This window comes from Idiotropiscis lumnitzeri, chromosome 22, assembly GCF_059441095.1.
Source record: "Idiotropiscis lumnitzeri isolate Australia: NSW breed Sydney's pygmy pipehorse chromosome 22, RoL_Ilum_1.0, whole genome shotgun sequence".
Classification (NCBI taxonomy): domain Eukaryota; kingdom Metazoa; phylum Chordata; class Actinopteri; order Syngnathiformes; family Syngnathidae; genus Idiotropiscis; species Idiotropiscis lumnitzeri.
Window position 1 is genome coordinate 3,097,556 of NC_142412.1, and position 20,740 is coordinate 3,118,295.

Genomic DNA, 20,740 nt, shown 5'->3' on the forward strand with positions numbered 1-20,740 from the left:
AATAGTGTATTTTTGAAACATCTACAACTGTTCTAGTCTCCAAGCACAGAATTTAAAAGTCAAAGTTATGTTCCTTATTGTCAAACTGAATGAATTTCATTGCATGCACCGCCCCCTAAGTTTAACCGAATGGAAGCTCCGGGGCTGATTACGTGACTACATAAGCCGTCGCCGAGGATCGCTCGGCGTCGGATAATTATCCCGCGCCCCTTTAATAACGTTTAATGGAAGCGTATTGAGCCTTTCAAAAAATAAAAGTGTTACACACGTTTTTTAGTGCTGAAAATTCATTGTCTGCTGGCCTCCTGCGAGTTCGACTGCGTCAGCGAGATGCTGACCTTGCACATTTTCCCTTACGTACGGCGTTTTGCGCATGAGTCTGAGCCCCGACGGGACGCTGCTGGCCGTTACTCCGACTTTTACCTGCTGGTACGTTTGAGTGCTGATTTTTGAAGGACTACTCAAGATCGCAAGCGAGGCATAACAGCTGGAGCTGTAACAAAGCGCTTTCCATATGGTGTAATATAAATTAGCGGGCAATTAGTAATTTTCAGTCGGATTCGTCAAAAGGGCACCGTGCTATTCCACAAATACAAAATTTATAATGTATTTTTAAACTTGTAGGCCACTCCTCCCAACTGACATTCGGTACGCTGCGGTTCATATAGACTTGACTGGGCGCTGTCCTTTCACGTTTAAATCCATTTCAAAACGATTTATATTTTTTTATAGAAGAGATGATTTCGTGCAGCCAATCAAATTGCCCGGAAAACCCAATGCAAGGTCGCATTGACAGTTCCTGCTGCCCCGAGCGGAGGGAGGGAGGGAGGGAGGGAATGAATGAAGATGTCAGATGTGAAGTGAGAAACACGTGCACGTACGCGCTAAAGTATGTGATGTTAGATGTGTGCCACAATCCCGAGCATCTAAGAGGAAATTTGGAGTACAAATTGCGTTTTACAAGAAGGTATTAATCCATGTGGAAATGATATGAATGATGTATATGGGATTGAAATGACCCGCATTCGGATCCTTTCCAAGACTCACACACCCCTCTCGGAAGGATGGAGGCTGACCACCCACCATTTTGACCGCCCTGCATTGCCCCCCCTCCCGGCCCCGGCCCGCCGGCCGTGGCCCGGCCAGACTATGCTGTCTGCACCAATATCGTCTGACTTTTTCAACTTTTTCTTGCTCAGTTTGTGGTAAAAGCTTCTCTCAAAACTCAACGTTAACAAGCCACACAAGAACACACAATGGAGAAAACAGGGGCCCTCCGATGGCGGGTCATGATTGACATTGTTTTTATTTAAAAAAATAAACACATACTCATCCCATAAGTGTTAGGGGAAAAATCATTTGGCTCCGTGGGCAACCCCGCTGACTTGTGGGTTGTCAGACATCGGACATCCGGTTTAAAAACGAAAAGGACTTGCCAGAACCTCAGCCCCTGATATATATATATATATATATATATATATACGGGTAGAGAGAGAGAGAGAGTGAAATTCATGTTATAACAAAAAAAAACAAATTATTATTAAAACTTATTTTTTTATTCCCCAGCCATTATTTTTGTATTTATTCAATTACTTCTTTTTGTATTTATTTAATTACTTCGACTTTTACCTGCTGGTACGCCGTCCGGTGTGCCCTGTGAAATGAAAGGTGGCAAATGTTTGCAAATCAGTCTGTCTGTTGTGTAGTTGACGTTTTGTGTCGAGCTGAAGTAATAACTGCGTTATTCACTGCTGATCGATTTCAAACTTAATAAGTGGCGCTCCTGTTTTTTTCATTTTAATTACTCCTTTTATGTCCATTGTAGTCAAACCATAGCATAAGTGTGGATGAAATTAAGAAAAACACAATAAAAGTAATGTTTCACAAATTTCAATATGGTTGCGATCAATGTCGAATTGTGTGTTGACATGCATACAGTGTTCCGTGCGTGAGATCACCCAACGCATCTTCCCTTGTTAAATCTTGCCAGTCTTGTGCAAGTTAATAAACGAACGCCACTTTTGAACAACTCAAATATTTAAATATGCTGTTCAGGTAGTCAGGGTCACAATGGTGTAATAGAAGTGTAAATCCCCCCCAAAATAAACATTTTAAAAAGTCAACCTCTACTTCGCGGTTTTTCAGCGTTCGCATGGGGGGGAGGTTCTGGTCATCGGTAACCATAATAACTGTGATTGGATAAAAACACAGTCAAGAGAGAATTACCAGTTGCCAGGATGGCAGAGTCGCAGGTGCGCTGTTGTTGGTTAACTCCCTGTTGTCCCAGACCTACAGTATGATACGGGCAGCCAAGTTTATGCACCGATACGGGGAGAGAGAGAGTGAAATTCATGTTATAACAAAAAAAACAAATTATTATTAAAACGTATTATTTTTTTATTCCCCAGCGCCGACCGACATCTCATTAATATGGTCCGGAAAGTGCGCCAATGACCCGACACTGCGTTGTCGGTATGGGAAGCTTAAATAGTCGGCTGTGGGGCTCGGGGCCGGCAGGGGCCCTCCGATGGCGGTCGCGGCTCGGGCCCCAATAATAATTTCTACACAAAGAGCAACTTTGTGCTTCTGATGAATATTTAGCACGCCTATATAACCTCTGCGGCAGACATCGGTCATCTTCCCACATGACTACAGTAATGCAAAGAAAAAATATTCGGGGGCATTGGAGTTTCGCCGAGCGGCACGACGGGCGCAAAAAATGATTTATATGTAGAAAGTGCTTTCAACTAAGTGGTGCAACAATTAACTAATTAATCAACACCAAACAATTAGCAAATTAATTAAAAACTCGGCCTCGCATTGACCAATACTTCTTACGAAGTAATGCGTCAAATCAGTCGAGTGAAGAATCCGACTGAAAATTAGTCAGAAAAGACTCAAGACAATGATCTTACTCTCTGCCGAGTTTTGTGACGTTGTTTCGGCCATGAGGATGTCCTCCCATGCACATCAGGAAACTTACTTTTTTCCCTCTAATTTATTTCCCTCACTTCCTGAGATACTCGTAAACTTTTGTACATTTTTTTTAATTTTAAATATATATATATATATTTATTATATATATTGTATATACGGGGCCGCTTGGCACCGCCCGTGCCCGAGGGCCGGCTATGGGAAGATTGAACAACAATACAGTACAGGGAAGTGAATAATAAACAGTCATAGGAAAAGTTGTTTGATTGGAAAGCTGAGATATAAACTCCCATGTCTTTTCACTTAGTTAAGTGTTTATTGCAAAAAAAAAAAAAAATCTGAAATCCTGATCGTGGGGATGAGGGGAAGGGGCGGGTGCGTGTGTGTGTTACAGATGATTTTTTTTAACAGTCCAAACTGTCCATTGTGAAGAAAATCGCAAAAAAAAAATAATCGAAATATCTGTCAGAAAAATCGCAATCAATCCTAAAATTGTTCAGCCCTCATATGTATATTCAAAGAATAAAAAGATTAAAAAAAAAAAAAGAAAATTTCAAATAATGACAGAAAAGGGCGGGCTCTAGCCAATGTGCATGAGAACATGTTAAAAACAGTGACAAACTAAAAAAAAAGGACTATCATCCAATCCAATATTTTCTTTCATCGATGCAAAAACGGGGGTTCTACTCATACTGATGAGCAGTTTCTCATTGACGGACTGTTTCGCATGATGTCAGTAACTGGGAGGCGCACGCCCTCGAGGACGGCCACCAGCACAGCTGTGTGGTGGTGACACTATTGGACGGGTCACTGGCGGAAGCTTCAATCCATTCGCGTCTCGCGCCGTCTCCCATAAGAGCTCACAAACTTAATCCCTCATTACGTTTTAAATTGCAATTAAAGCAATTCATTTATGATTTTACATTCTGAAGGTTTTAACGTGTTTTTGAAGTTTCAAGCTACAAAACTTATGTAGCCAACGCAGCGTGTGCAATAAACCTTCATGCCCGCCGTCCCGACACCTGCCTTACGGTGCTTCCCTCCGGGCTTGCCGCCCTATCATCCCCAAGGGAATCTTGCTGAAAGGTTTAATCGCACCCTGTTGGCAATGCGGAAAAATAATAATAATAATAATTTCTACAAAAACAACAGGGACTTCGCAGCGGTCGCTGCTCAGGCCCTAATAATAATAATAATAATAATAATAAAAGTATTAATATTTTCTACAAAAACAATAGGGACCTCGCAGCCGTCGCAGCTCGGGCCCTAATAACAATTTCTAGAAAAACAATAGGGACCTCGCAGCGGTCACTGCTCGGGCCCTAATAATATTAATAATAATAATTTCCACAAAAACAATGGGGACCTCGCAGCCGTCGCAGCTCGGGCCCTAATAACAATTTCTAGAAAAACAATAGGGACCTCGTAGCGGTCGCTGCTCGGGCCCTAATAATAATTTCTACATAAACAATAGGGACCTCGCCGCGGGATGTACATACCTCAAGTCAAAGTTTCCAACATCAGACGTTGGTGGACCTTCGTCAATTCAGTTCAAGATTCAAGTCAATCACCTGCCTTGAATTCGCTGTCTGAGGTGGGATTAAAACCCACGCCTCCTGGGAAGACTGCGACCTGAACTCAACGCCTGAGACGCTCCGCCATTCCACTTGGCGGCACTGTGGGCATAATGGACTGACTCGCGGGGGAAGGAAAGAGGAAAAAAATTACTGTAAAGCAATTCTAACATCTCAGCTCATTCCTCTCAGGCAATAATAATAATAATAATAATAATAAAAGTAATAATATTTTCTACAAAAACAATAGGGACCTCGCAGTCGTCGCAGCTCGGGCCCTAATAACAATTTCTAGAAAAACAATAGGGACCTCGCAGCGGTCACTGCTCGGGCCCTAATAATAATAATAATAATAATTTCCACAAAAACAATGGGGACCTCGTAGCGGTCGCTGCTCGGGCCCTAATAATAATTTCTACATAAACAATAGGGACCTCGCCGCGGTCGCTGCTCGGGCCCCAATAATAATTTCTACACAAAGTCCATTGTGGTGACCCGCCCCTTTTAAGTAAATTCAAAATGGCCGACTTCCTGTAAAACCTAGCTCATTGCTCCAAGAGACTTTTTTGTAGGTCTTGGTCTTATACATACAGTGAACCCTCGCTACTTCGCGGTTCACCTTTCGCGGGTTCAGTGCTTCGCGGGTATAAAAAATATTCGGGGGCATTGTAGTTTCGCCAAAATAAAGACAACATGTATAAAATGCAAAATTTTGAAAGGAATTCTCGCTTACGGCCATACTACCCTGAGAGCGCCCGATCTCGTCTGATCTCGGAAGCTAAGCAGGGTCGGGCCTGGTTAGTACTTGGATGGGAGACCGCCTTGGAATACCAGGTGCTGTAAGCTTTTGCACCGCAAAAAATAAAAAAATAAAAAAAACTTTGACAAATGTAAGCAACTATGCGAGCTGCTTTTTTATAAATTTCCACATATTCGCCTGACAGGCTGAGAGCACAAATTGCCAACATTCAGCGTCCCCTGCCTTTGGGTGTTGCTACAGTCTCGCCGTGGACGACTCGCAAATGCGTGTGGCAATTTGCAAATGCGTGTCTGGAGACTTGACTGTGGCTCCGGAGCCACACATTAAACACTTTAAGACAAATTGGAACTGGGAACGCGAAATGGCCGTTCAAGTCAACCACCGTCTGCCACCCTTCACAGCACGACAGAAGATGGTGGACGACCAAACGGCCAGCCTTTTCAGCAGTTTCTTCTCCTGTATCAACTTGACACCGACAGATTAACTGCGAGATCTGAAAGCAACTCCAGTGCTCGTGTTTTGGCTTGACTGTGGCCTCTGTCAGGCAGGAAAGCAACTGTGCCAGAGTACACAATACACGGCAATATTTCTGGTCATACGGTTTACTCTGCGCGTGCTTCAGAGACAAATGATTTTTTAGGTATAATGGGAGAGTAAGATCATTGTCTACAATGAGCGCAGTTACACTTAAAGGGAATTAGCTCAAGTGGTAGAGCGGTCGGACACAAACACGCCGGGGAAGCGTGCATGTGCTAAACACACATCGTACATTATTATAATTCATTATTGTAGATCGAGGAGACAGTAATTTGGTACCAAGTGGCGTTTGGAAACTGAGCCCTGATCTGTGATGTCATTTTTAGTCGACAGCAAGTGGCAAGAGGGCCGCCCCCGCCCTCCAAAACAAGACAATATAAATCAATAATTTCTCATAATCAACCTTATCTTAAACCATTTATATTAATATACATTAATATTTTGGGATTAGGTGTATGATATCTATATATTTTTTTTTTTGGGGGGGGGTTATTAAAATGACTCTTCGAACAGGCAATTGATAGTATGTTAAATTTGTTCTGTTCCGCAACTAAAATCCCTGGTATCCACATTTATTTATACGAAAACATATATACCCACTGTTCAAATGTCGGGAGTCACTAAGAAATTGTATTTTTGAAGGAAGACTTAAAAAAAAAAAAAAAAAAAAAAAAAAATATATATATATATATATATACAAACACTCTTTTCAAGAAATGATTGCAGATTAATTTTGACGAAATTCATCCTTTTTCGTGAAAAGGAGAACATTTGATTGTCTCTTTTAATGAAATGTGGCGGGAATTATTTATTTATTATTATTCATACACCTTGCGCCAATCAATATAATTTTTTACATTTTGACGTACTGCACGGTGCCCTTTTAACGAATCCGATTGAAAATTGGCTAGAAAAGACTCAAGACATTGATCTTACTCTATCCCTATTTTTGTGAAATACTTATATACTATTAAGATAATTAATTAAGATAAAAGTGTCAAATATGAATGTAAAGCCTGGAATGTTGCTTTAATGCTCCACAGGCTTCCGACAAAAACATCCTTGGAGGTTCCTCATTTTCCTAGCAGGCTTGCTTGTCGGGTGTTTGACCGGCCCTAGCCCTCAATCTTGCTGTAAGAAAAATATAATAGTATAATAGCGCGTGCGTGCGTGTGTTTGCTCGCTGTTATCACCGCGGAACAATAATCCGACGCGGGCCGCACAGATGAAAGGGAAGAAAAATGCAGTACTTATTTATTTATTTGGAGGCATTTTGATCGAGTTAGAATAGACAAATATTGGAGTTGCACAAGTGAACACCCCCCCCCGAGCAAATGGGATATCGCGATGTTCAGAATTGACAAATCACATTCAAACGTGTGTCAAATTGGGGTCATCGCACCCCTGCACTAAGTGATGAAGGTCTAAAGAAAAGTTAAATCCTGTAATATATGATATCACATTATTCAGTCATTGTCTGTCTCCCCAAGCTAAAAAAAAAAAGCATGTTGACAACGCCAGAGAGAAGCTAACGGCAGAATTTTCAAAATCCATACAGAAAACAATACTTAAAGCTGATTAGCATTAAAATTTCCAATTCACATCAATTTACTGTAATTTTTTGTAATTTTAATTCAAAGCCATAAAAACATTTATACAAACATTAAAAGAGCTAAAAGAAATTAAAGGCATCCTGAAGCCTGGAAAGTCATTAATTTGATTGTCCAGTATCTCCAGCTTGCACGAAAGGTTTGAATATGCCAACCTTAACAAAAAACCAACTCCTGTGCTCTTGCTAATAACGTGACGTTGCCGCCGGGGTCGTGGTACCTCTGTGACCCAAACATATCATGAAATACCGTTCGCACGTGGCTATAAGAAATGATGGAAGTGTTTGAAGCGCACTTAAAGCAGCTCTGTATCAAAGTCCAATTTGCAGTGAACAGACAAGGACTCGGCATCATTTTATTGTCGTTTGAGCTTTATAGCTTTTTGATTTTTTTGATTTTGTTTTAGTTTTTTTCTTCGGTCTTTCCCAGCGAGCTCCGCCGCTCCACGGAAATTTACATTGGAAACGTTGCCACCTTTCATTTCACAGGGCACACCGGACGGCGTACCAGTTTAACCGAATGGAAGCTCCGGAGGAGGCGGGCATGCTCGCGTCACAGTAAGCCGAAGAGGAGCACGGGCGCGCGCAGGAAGCCCAAAAACACATGAAAACGGTAAATAGAATTAAGCGTTTTTAACCCGCGTTCATTACGTCCGCTGCCACTAAAGACTCATTAAGGACCCAGCCAGCCGTAAGACAACCCCTTTGCGGAGGAGTTCGCGTTTGGTTTAGCTGTTATAAAAGTTTGGTTTTTTAGTGCTGTAAATGCATTTTCAGCTCGCGCTGTACACATTTGCTATGAGAGGCATTATATATAAATGCCACTTTAATTAAATAGCGATCTTGCTAGCATGCTAGCTGTTGGTCTTATATTATTTTATTATTTTATATATATATATATTTAAATTATTTTACAGGACATCATGTCCTCAAATCATTTTCGTTCTGCTCAAGCTCTTTCTTTCTGGGTTGCCATTTTGCTACGTGTTAGCATTTACAATGCTATCTTAATATTTTATTTAATTCTCATTTTAAATTGTATTTTCCTACATTGTATTTTCCTTGTACTCAATCTTGCTCTATATTTATATTTGATCACAAGTTGCATAAAAATAAAAAAAACCAAACATTTAATTTGATTGTCCAGTATTTCCCTTATGAGATATTGCCTCACTTTAAAAGCTGCACCGCTGTATTAGCTGCATGGTTCAAAAAAGTACGGGCTTAACGTTGACTTCCCTGCTCATTCGATTTGTCCTTTCTTCTCCAAACAGTGGAACTCAACGAAATCGGCTTCAAGTTTGTGCGGAAGTGCATCAACTATGTGGAAGAAAAAGGTATTCATCTCTTAGTTTGCATTTTGCTCCACATGATTTAAGCGAGGCTCAATTAATTGTTGCTCCCGTCATCAAAATAAATCAGACGTTGCCATGATGACACGCCATATAAATCCAGCTTTAGTATTAGTGAGAGTCTTCTTCTTTTTGAATAAGATTATGAGATAAAGATAATGATAAAGATGTTATTTCTCCAGCCGTGGTGTCATAAATGATGGTCGGAGCCTGAAAAAAAGTTGCGGAAGCTCGCAGCCCAGCAGTGGGTCTTTTGCGGGCTGGCCACATGATTGTGCGCCATGTGTGTGCAGGGGGGACAATTCCCAGCATTATCACTCTAGGCTCATTATCACATGCAGTGTGAGAACACAACAGTTTTGTGGTTAAGGAAGATTCTGCCATCCTGGCAGCTGGTAATGCTCTCTGGACTGTGTTTGCTTTGTACTTTCAATGGGCTCTGTGCAAAATCAAATGAACTTTTTTGCAGATTCTCTGTCCGGGGAAGAAGTTAACGAGCGTGTCGAAGAGCTGCGTGCGCTGCGGGGGAGAGAGAGAGACAGAGAGTGAAATTCATGTTATAACAAAAAAAACAAATTATTATTAAAACTTATTATTTTTTTATTCCCCAACCATTCTTTTTGTATTTATTTAATTACTCCGACTTTTACCTGCTGGTACGAGCGAGTATGCAGACATTAATCATTGAGCACATCATATGTATGTTAGAAGGTTAAATGAGTAATTGCGTGACTGCATTTATGCAGTGGTGGGCGGTCAAGGCCTTCAAAGCATTCTTTGATGGCTTAACATAATCATCATTTTAAAGAAGGTCCGCCTAAGTGGCCCACCCCTGGTCGCCTTAATTTTTTGGGCCTTCCTAAATATAAACAGTCCCTTGAAGCGTTGTCTTGAGGAGGGGGCGTGGTGGATTTGTGTGTGCGTTGATCAAAATGAGCTCAAAAAACGTTTCCAATGTAAATTTCCACATTTATAGAGTGTAAAAAGGCATCCTGAAGCCTGGGAAGTCATTAATTTGATTGTCCAGTATTTCCCTTATGAGATAATCCTGAGTCGAGGTTAGCAATGCGCCGTTGCCACTGTACAGTCATAAAAAATCAATAAGATCACCTGACTGACTATAATGTCTCAAACTTCCATAACAATATTTTGGCGACTGATTAAAATCATCAAATTACGCAATAAAGCCGATCCTTTAAGATGGACCGCAGCAATCGGTCAGTGGTTATGTGTGTGCTGCGGTGCCGGCCAACGCTCAGAGGTCGACCCGCAGGCCGAAGGAACCGTCCACCCGAACACCCCGGCGCGAGGCCGGGGCCGGTCATGTCTAGTGTGTAGTGAACATAATGACAAAGCAAAATCCATCAACCATTAAACAATGTTTGCTATTAAAAAAACCCCGTTGTGTTTGCTGCAGCTCCCCGGCCCCGACTACCAGGCCGGTCAACTGGTCTCTGAACTCATGCACACTACTACCCTTACCTTGTAGAACTGCAACATCGTGTGTTTTATGTATTTCATTTCATATTTATTTTCGATTTGATTATTTAATCGTGAATTAATTTCATCTGTATATTTAATTTAATTATTTTTATATTGCGCTGGAGAGTGGAGCTCTCCAATCTCGTACACTGAGTGCAATGACAATAAAGATTATTCCGATTCTGATTCTTATTTAGCATATTTGTGAATTTGATAGACTATCCGGCGTGTAGTTCAAGCAGACCGTTTTTTTTTTGTTCTATTGAACCTCGCCCGTTGCTAAGCTACAATCGGACAACAGCTTATTGTAACTTCCGTAAACATGGCTGCTAAATTAATTAAAGAATCAGAAAAGGAGCAAAACACAGGTAAGATATTCTTGCATTTAAGAATCAAAGGAACCGGTGGGACAGGGGTGGCGGGTGAGCTCAGTCGGGCAATTTTTCACATTTGAGGATATTCAGGCCCTGAAGACGGCTGCCAACTTATTTTTGATCGCAGTGGTAGCGCCACCAACTGGTTAAAACAAATGGCCGACTTCCTGTAAAACCTAGCGCATGGCTCCAAGACTTTTCTTGGTGATCACACACACCATGACTGACGTTATGATATTCTGTTTTGAGATGCTGATTTGTGACTGAATCAAAATTAAAAAGGGGGGGATGTATTATTCCTGTAAATACTGTTTTAATTTTGTATGGAGTGTTTTTCTTTTCTCCCGTCCGTTGCTTGGTTTTGTTTTTCTTGAGAGAGAGAGAGCAAAAAAAAAAAAAAAAGCTTTACAAGTTTGTACTGCTGATCATTTGACAAACAAAATTGATGTTTTCTATAGCAGAGGGTGTTATGTCCTTGTAGTTCAAGTATTTGGGCAAATAAACACAATCTTGAACAAGTGGTCGTCTTTTGAATATGGGGGAGTTAAAGTCACAATATTATAAAGCAATATTGGGCTCAATCATGTTGTGTTGTAATGTAGTTAACACTATGGTTGTCATCATCATCATCATATTTTTTCCTCTTTTGTCATCACTGGTACCTAAACCACACATTTTCTGTCAACCAAAAAGTGGAACTTAAAAAAAAAAGGAAAAAGATTAGGATCTTAAATAACCAAGAGAAGATCTCCAGCTGCATGCGATGCATAGTTAACAAAATCATTAGCTTCAAAGTTTTCACTTAAGATTTCCTTCGCCGCAATGGACAAAATGCTTAATAACTCTCCTGCACATGAGAAAATATATTTTTTTTTCAAGTTCGGCGGGCCGGATTAAAACGTATAGCATGTGCAGGGGCGTCTATCCATCTTTCCATCATATATATATTTACAAACAGCTTTTACTGGCGATAGGATCAGGGTGCAAAAGAATGACCCCTGTAAACATGCAAAAGTTGCTTTCTAATCGCTTTTGTCTCTCTAATGCACTCCTTAATGCACATCGCGCGCACACACGCACACACATTCTTGTCATCAATAGCACACAATCCCAGAAATTCCCCTTGGCTTAGCACTTAAGATTTCCTTCGCCGCAATGGACAAAATGCTTAATAACTCTCCTGCACGTGCTGCTAAAAATCCAAAACTTCACATGTACATAAAGAGTCGGTACCTGAAGACATCTTTTGTAACAGAAGAAAATTCTTTATGTGGGATTGGAAAGACGATCCCAGCTCCCGATCCAGCGGAGCACGCTGTGCGTCCGCCCCAAGTTCTCGAGCCAGCGGAGCACGGGGTGCTAACGAATCTGATTGAAAATTGGCTAGAAAAGACATAACTAAGATTGTGACCTGACCTCACAAATGTACAGGGAAGTCAGGGGACTCCTACTGTTCTACTCTGCCAAGCCTTTGTAAATGCGCGCATCAAAGACGACTAGAGACAGGCGGTCTAAGGCGTTGCGTTCAGGTCGCAGTCTCCCCAGGAGGCGTGGGTTCGAATCCCACCTCAGACAGAGCCCATTGATCAGGGGTTAAATGAGAACAATATGGCCATTTGTTTTCCATGAGCTACGTTGTCTGCTCAATGTAGGGAAGTGTAAAAAAAACTTTCCTTGGGACGCCTCGGTGACCCCCATTAAATCCCTGACCCTTCATAGATAAAGTTGAGGCCCAGTGCCTCTCAGGGCTGTAATTTATGTGGCAGAGAAAGGTCCAACAAGCCTTGGTAATTTTTAAAGGTGCCCTTTTAACGAATCCGATTGAAAATTGGCTAGAAAAGACTCAAGACATTGATCTTACTCTATCCCTATTTTTGTGACTTTCCTTCACGAGCTGGGATTTGTAAAATTACGGTGTGAAACCATCAACCCCCCCTTACCACCCCCAACCCTCTGGGGGCATTGTAGTTTCGCCGAGCGGCACGACGGGGCGCTGGAGCGGTTAGACGGCCGGGGTCCTTCCTCTTCATCCAGATCCACTGGCTGCTTCTTTCAGCCGCTTTAATCGTTTTGGCATCCATTGAATAGAGTCCAAGGTGATCGATTTGAGTAAGAAACCCCGTTTTAAGGTTTTCGTTAACTGCACGACTCTTAAAAGCTTTTTATTGGTTTTCCACATCATTTGTCGCACATAGAAGAAATTTCGAGGATAAAATCGTTCAAAGGTCATCGTCGCAATGACAGCGAGTCAATGATTTTTAAAATGAAGTGCTGCAGGAAGATGACTTTAGTGGAGTGGGTCCTCATCCAGGACCGTTGGTGTGTTTGTTCCAATGGTCTGCCCAGGCTTCAGGAGGAAAATACCAGTAAGTTATAATAATGCAAAAAAAAAAAAAAGAAACCCCCAAAAAACAACAACACAATAGCAATCTCCAACCTTGGGCCGTAAATGTGTCACTCTGGGAAACATTAACAGTATTTGTAAACTTGTATATTGTCACTTTTTCTGGGTTTTTGGACTTTTTGGGGATTTTTCTGAGGAGCTACAGTGGGTTTTAAAAGTCTACAAGAAAAAGATAACTATTTTCAAAACTTTGGCTGCCAATAACCTAGAACCTATATTACTCAATTTAAAAAACATTTTTTGTTTTGGTTAAGGTGAAGTAAAAATAAGTGGAATTATGTCTGGACTATAGCTGTGTTAAGAATGAACCAGTCCCAGTCAAACTTGTGTTAAATGGGAGTCGGCACACCCATCACCATTTAAAGTGCTTCTGATTTACCCCAAATAAATTTCAGCTTTACTAGTAAGCTTTTACCATATTTGTATTATTTATTTTGCTTTGTGCTTCCTATGAGAAGACTGAAGCTTCTCTGCAACTGTCCATAATCCACCCACCCCATTCTTTTCTGAATAAACTAAAAATAATAAGGCTCTAGATCCAGCTGAAGAATATCAGCCTCAAAGTATGAGTCTGCCACCATCATGCTTCGCTATAGCTGTTGATCCCTTGAGCAGAGGGCCCAAACTAGGTTTAATTGGACTGTAACCAATAAAACATACACATGCAGCAAAGACTCTCCTGTTACATCCACTAACAACCCAGGCTAATTTTACATTGTATGTTTTCTGCAATGTAAAAAAATAAGACCATCAAAATTATTTCAAAACGTCTTCCACCAAGAATGTCACTTAAACATATTTTCCCAAGTGTTTGGGAGATTTGGTTCAATTAGTCGCCAAAGTCAACATGTATTAATGAATAAAAGGCGTTGTCTAATGTGCACAACAACCAAGTTGTAGGAATAAAACGATAAAAAAGTGGAGGATTTAAGGTGATAAGGATGCTATTCAGATTATATTTACAAGTAAAATACCACAGTGCTAAAACTTCATATTCATCATGCAACGTGACTGAGAAATAAATGAATGATATGTGGACGTGGTCGAGGAAGCTTCTCGACATTACACAGGAAGGGAAATTTGCTTGTTTGGGTTGTTTTATCTGTGACGCCACTAATTATAGTGTTGCAGATCACACCCGCTCTTGTCAGCATATACGACAAATTCTATTAAAAAATAACAAAATTGTGCCCAGAGGGAAATCTTTTTGGAATTCTTTGTGACAACAAAAGCTCCGGCAACATGACTCAGATATTTGTTCTTGCTTGGTACTTTCAATGGGCTCTGTCTGAGGCGGGATACGAACCCACGCCTACGTCTCTACCTCTGCCTATCAGCAGGTGCCAGGTGCTGATGCACTGGCTGACGCAGAGATGATGACCTCTGCCCTCTCCGGAGCTTCCATTCGGTTAAACTTAGGGGCCGCTCGACTTTTTCAGTTAGTTTAATTATTGTTCTTGCTTGGGACTTTCAATGGGCACTGTCTGAGGTGGGATTCGAACCCACGCCTCCTGGGGAGACTGCGACCTGAACGCGAGGTCTTTATTTCATCTTAAACAGTCATATAGGAATCTTGAGCGCAAATCAGAGTTGTTTTTGGCATTTTAGATGTAGTCTTAGTCTTAGTCTTTTGGACGAAAATCAGCCTGACGAAAGCTTAAGTCTCCCAATGAGACCACACTAAGTGTCGCTTGTGGTCCAGCATTTTCAGTCGGATTCACCAAGTGGCCATGGAGAGCCTTTAGATCAGGCGTGGGCAAACTAGGACATTTCCCAATTAGCTCGAGCACCTTCCCCGGGCACGGGCGGTGAACGACTATTATTCTTCCAAAAATGGTTCATTTATGAAAACAGAAGACGTGTTCACTGTCATCACTGCGCTGTTTTTCTTCCTTCATAGCCGAAGAGGACGGCCTCCCAGGCATCAGGATGTCTTTTTACACTATATAAAGGTGGAAATTTGGTACCAGTTGCAACATCCAACGTGAACTTATAGACATGCGAGGCGTGTCATCTTCATTTTTTTTTTAAATTGGCAAACCCGTGTTAGTGACTATCACTGCACGCACACACAGCATTTAATCATGACAAACGGTTTAATATATTTTATTGTATTTCATCAGCAGCTTTGCTTTTTTTTTTCTCAATAGCCTGTCCCTAGTTTGATACCAACCCCCTGTTGATTTAATCTGATACATGTTGACCCTGCCCTTCTCATTAGGCTTGTTCCAATGACACCTATAGTTGAACATTACGGCAAACTGTTGTCCTACTAGCCTAAAGTTGCGTCAATATCTAATCTTTTTGTTCTGTGGCTTCAACATATTTATCATCTCATCAATATTAGCACCACAGAGTACTGAGTTTCGAGATCCTCAAAAGAAAAAAAAAATCACTAAACATTGGTGTGTGCATGCTTGGCCATCAAGGCACGGTAAAATACAAACCTTCAAGTTAGAAGACGTACTGCACGGTGCCCTTTTAACGAATCCGATTGAACAAAATGTGGCGTTGCAGAGTTGCCCTAACTTATATCTTTCAGTGGAAAATTGCGGTCCCATAATGTAAGAAGAAACAATCCTGATACCATGGTTTGTCTTCAGCCACAGGTGCTTCTTCTTAACTGGCAGGTGAACAAGCTTGTTTACAGTCATTATTATTGGACGCGTGATCATCTACTTGTATAGCTGGACCAAGACAGCAGCTCCACACTTGGCATCCATCTCTAACCGCCTCTCTCTGGGCTCGCGGGAGTCCGGAGCAGACAAGATGGTAATCAGTGCCACAGTCACTGCACCGGGCTACTTTTTTTTAGCCGCGGGGCACCTCCTCCCGTATCTTCTCGCGAGACTTTCCTGGTATAAGCCAACTTTGTTACCATTATTTATCAATGTATTTATTTCTTGAGAAGGTCATGGCTTATAGAATCTTGGAGATCACACTCCTGCTCACACTGTCGCTGAGCGCAAAATCAACCAAAGCTGCCTGCACGGAATCCAGGCGAGCGGAGAGCATTACCAGTTGCCAGCATGGCGGAGCGGTCTAAGGCGTTGCGTTCAGGTCGCAGTCTCCCCAGGAGAAACCCTGCACCGCTGTACTGTGAGGCCTTCCACATTTATAGAGTGTAAAAAGGCATCCTGAAGCCTGGGAAGTCATTAATTTGATTGTCCAGTATTTCCCTTATGAGATAATGCCGTTGTCGTCCATAATATCTTGGTGTCAGCTGTATCATTGATATGGTATTTCGAGTTATCTCCAGGATTTGCCAATGTCGCAATTGCACGAAAAACTTTTTTTTAGACAGTGTTATTTGTTTGAGATCCGGGGCCATGCCAGCTGCAGCTCCCATTCAGGTCGGGACATTTTATTTACAGGTGAAGGTTTGGATTTTTAGGAGCATGTGCAGGGGAGTTATTAAGCATTCATTTATTTGATGTCTTTTTACACTATATAAGGGTGGAAATTTACATTGGAAACGTTTAGTTAAGCTGTTAATGAAGTTTCGTTTTTTTAGTGCTGAAAATTCATTGTCTGCTGGCGCTGTACACTTTCTAAGTGTTGCAAGAGCACCTTCCCAATTTTCTTTTTTTTTTTTTTTAAACAACTAGTGTGGTTAAAACTAAATCGAATGCAATATAGAAACAATTGAAAACACGCTATTATAAAGAAATAAAACACATAGTTCTTGCTCATTAACTTTACCTGGGGGGAAGTGGACGAGGACTACAACTTCTAATTGAAAAAGTCTTCTTCAATAATAATAACGGGAAAATCTGATTCGTGTTTCTAATGATGCCTCTTTCTTTTGTAATTTATTAGATGATTTTACTTCAGGTCGCAGTAACCCCAGGAGGCGTGGGTTGTTGCGATCCCACGTGCATTCAAATATTTTTGGTACTATGAGGGGGATTCCTGAAAGTTAGCTTCTTCTCTCTCCCAATAAGGACTGCCTTTACTATGAATGCCTAAAACTTTATATCTATAACTGATTAAAAATGAGACTTAAACCGTCATATAGTATTTCGGAAACAAAAAATTTTAGCCCCAGTGTTTGTCCCAGGTCTTCAGATGCTACAGACAGAATTTTAAGGCAATCAGATGAAGCCTTTAGGATCAGGGTGCAAAAGAATTGCCAAATCTAATAATGCAGTTCAATGCATTTCAACTTATTTTTCCTATTTTTTTTTTATTTACCTGGCCCATCATTAAAAATCTGACATAATTGATTTTTTTCCAGCCCAATTGCATGCACCGTGTTACGTTACATCAGTTGTTTTTTTTTTTTATCACTAAATTCCCTCATAATTCCCACCATAGACATCTGGGTTTGCAGAAAGGGTGAGTCTTTGAGTGCACGCTCTAATCTCAGGAACATTTTTAGGCTTTTCACTTTTCTGTAGCATTAAATCTAACCTGGAGCTGTAATCCAACCGAAGAACACGTGACGAGCTGGCTGGCGGCGCAGCAAGGTTACGTCACCCTGGCCCCCAGCGTTGGCAGGGATGGCGCTGTTTCGCCTAATACACACGGCCACTTTTTCATTCGCATAAAACAGACCCATCATGTAAGCCTTTACACCACCTGACAAACAGCCTACGACCTTGAAGCGTGGACTGGACTAAACTCAACAAGATCGTCAATGGCACTTGGTGCAAAGAATGCTATGACCTTTCTAAGTACCAACAAGAACGCATATAAATATATATATATATATGTATATGTATATATATATATACATATATACATATTTTTGTATACCCAGAAGATGACTCAGAAATACATTTACAAAAATGCATCCCCTCACAAAAAAATTTGCATTATATCACAAACATGGCAAGAGATTGCAAAGTTTATTTTTTCCACTTTGGGAACGCTCTACCTACCATCGGAAGACGGCTGGAAGAGCCTCCAGCACCCCCAGAGAGCCATTCCCTGAGAAAAAATAGTTTTAATCCTGGTTTGAAACTACATTATAACCCGGTTTCAAATCAAGATCAAACCGTAACCCCATTTTGAAACCTGATACGGGGAGAGAGAGAGAGAGAGAGAGTGAAATTCATGTTATAACAAAAAAAACAAATTATTATTAAAACGTATATAAGGACAGACAGATCACATGGGACAAGGCAAACACACACTTGCATCCTTTCACTTGAGAGGAGGCAACACAGCTCGATAAATGTTCCAAAAGTCGCCGGCATGCCGGAGCCTACCCCAGGGCCACGACGATACACGCTTAGTGATGAACAGGTAACAGTTGGGATTATATTGACAATCACTTTGGGAATGTGAAAGACGATAGCCACTTCTGAATGAGCTGGGGTTGAGAGCCATTTTTTATCACGTGGGTAAATGTGAAAGAGAGAGAGAGCCAGGTTGTCCATCACATGTTGTCGTCGGGCGTTGTCAAGGTACCCAAGCTGCCTTTTTTTTTTTTTTTTTTTCCTCCCCTCTCTCTTGTTCTTTGAGCGGTGACTTGATTGTCTTGTTAACCTGCCCCCCGCTCCAAAGTCGTCCAAATATATATATATATATGCTGTGATTTTTTTTTTTAATTTTAACAGCCATCCATCATCTGAGCTGCTTTTCCTCACGAGGGTAATTTAGAGCGTCCAATCAACCTATCCCGATTTGTGTGTTCAATCGCAAATACCAGAAACCCTCCCAATTTGCTTATATTGATATTTCATATTTGATTACATTTGTCCACCTTGCCTCCCTGGTGAGTTGAGAATTAAGGCAACCACATACTCACCCTCTTCTCTGGAATAATAGATGAGGTTCTCAGACATCTTCATGTTTTGGGATTCACCGTCAGAATCCTCATTGCCCCCGCAAATGACGACTTGAGCTCTGCTATCTATAAGCATATATTTTATATAAGATTTTCTTTATGGATTCTGTTGAGCCACAAGAGGCATATATATATATATATATATATATAAAATCGCATATAGTTTTATTGTGGATGGAAGCATACATTGACGCACACACGCGCGCATGTTCAATTTAACACTCACCAGTCACAAGATGCAGCAGACAACAGAAACGACACGACATGACAGTTCACAAAGCTTTCACTTTCCACCACACACACAACGTGAACTGTAGTCAGCAAACTTGTACACGAAAACCCTACCTTAAAATAAGGCCGGTATCGACCCAATAGCGATAGCTCGTGACTTGTCGATCCTTAATCTCACTTCAAACTTTGAAAATATTACCACCCAGTACAAACATCAGAATTAGTGATGTCCGCATACATCGGGGTGACGACAGGCCGCAGTAGTTTTGGGGATGGGGGGCAGAACCCAGACAGTGGAAAAGGGGGTCAGTGTGTGAATTATTTAAGACATATATTTGAATTAGAAATAGACAAATGATAAGGAAACAAGGAAAACATGCCACATGCCCGGGGGCTACATTGCTCATTGCATATTATTTCCCTGCTATTTCTGTTTCTTTCTCCCTATGTTCTCTTTCTTTATGTTTACCTCATTCTACCTCCTCCCTCCCACAAATCCCGGCCAGCCAATGTGGTCTGAATGAATGCTGATTCAGGTTGTCAGGCCCTGTCTTACATGTAATAAATTACATTGGATAATTTCCGGCACACCTGATTATTTGGCAAAGGCAAACCATCTTGATTTTTTTTTTTATTCGTTTAAATTTTTCCTTTGAAGAATATTTTTAGTTTGCACTCCAAATTGTCCCACTTTGTTGGTGTACTTTTGACTGAATTTGGTCTCTAAATCATTATTCATTCCAGGGCGTGTGTGTACACCGCTGGCTCACCCATCAACAACCGAGCCCTCTTCCCCTGCCAGGAGCCGCCTGTTGCCATGTCAACATGGCAGGCCAGGGTGCGGGCCCCCCGCGACTGTGTGGTCTTGATGAGCGGGGAGGAGCAGGTTGCGCCTACTGAGGATGGGGACACAAGTAAGGTTATGTTTCTAACTGTTATGTGAGAAAATGAATGAATGAACACTTGCCTTTTTAGTCTGTCATAGATGTTCTAAAGCTGCCTACTTTTTTCAGAGGTGTTGTGTTGAAAAAGACTTGACCTTTCATTAAAATCAAAATGCTAACATTGTATTTTATCATTATACTGACAAAAAAGTGTATTTTTACCCGGGTATATTATTCTGCATGATTGCAATATCACAACAGAGATGAGGCTTTCTGCTTTTCCCTTTTCGGGGCCGCATACCCTTTGTGTGGCCACTGCTCAAAATCACTCCATGTTGCCCACGGTTCCATTTGTAGGATGCCTAGGTAATGTTCGTTTCTTTCAGTGGGGAGACGGGACGTATCTGTTTTACTTTCATATATCGTAAAATTAACATCCCATTGAACAGTGTCAGTTCGAGTGAGCATTACCTGAAAATTTTCATGCGCTGTTTGGCATCAACTACAACCTCAGTTACTAATAATAGTGTAAAAGAGCGTGCGTCTTGGGAGGGGCGGGGCTATTCCACCTTTATATAGTGTAGAAAGGCATCCTGAAGCCTGGAAAGTCATTAATTTGATTGTCCAGGATGTCTTTTTACACTATATAAAGGTGGAAATTTACATTGGAAACGTTTGGTTTAGCTGTTATAAAAGTTTGGTTTTTTAGTGTCATTTTTTGCAGTCACTGTTTTGCTCAAATGGCTTATAATAATTTGGTAGTGCGTTAAGATGCTTTGTCGATACAATCTTGTATCATTGTTCA

At 41.2% G+C, this 20,740-nt stretch overlaps 1 non-coding gene across 1 annotated transcript; it reads left to right on the forward strand.

Moving 5' to 3' along the window:
* The first annotated feature begins 5,235 nt into the window (after positions 1–5,235).
* On the forward strand, positions 5,236–5,354 carry LOC148316138 (5S ribosomal RNA). The gene has a single exon (XR_015840354.1). It is a non-coding gene; the product is annotated as a 5S ribosomal RNA (ribosomal RNA).
* Positions 5,355–20,740: the final 15,386 nt, after the last annotated feature.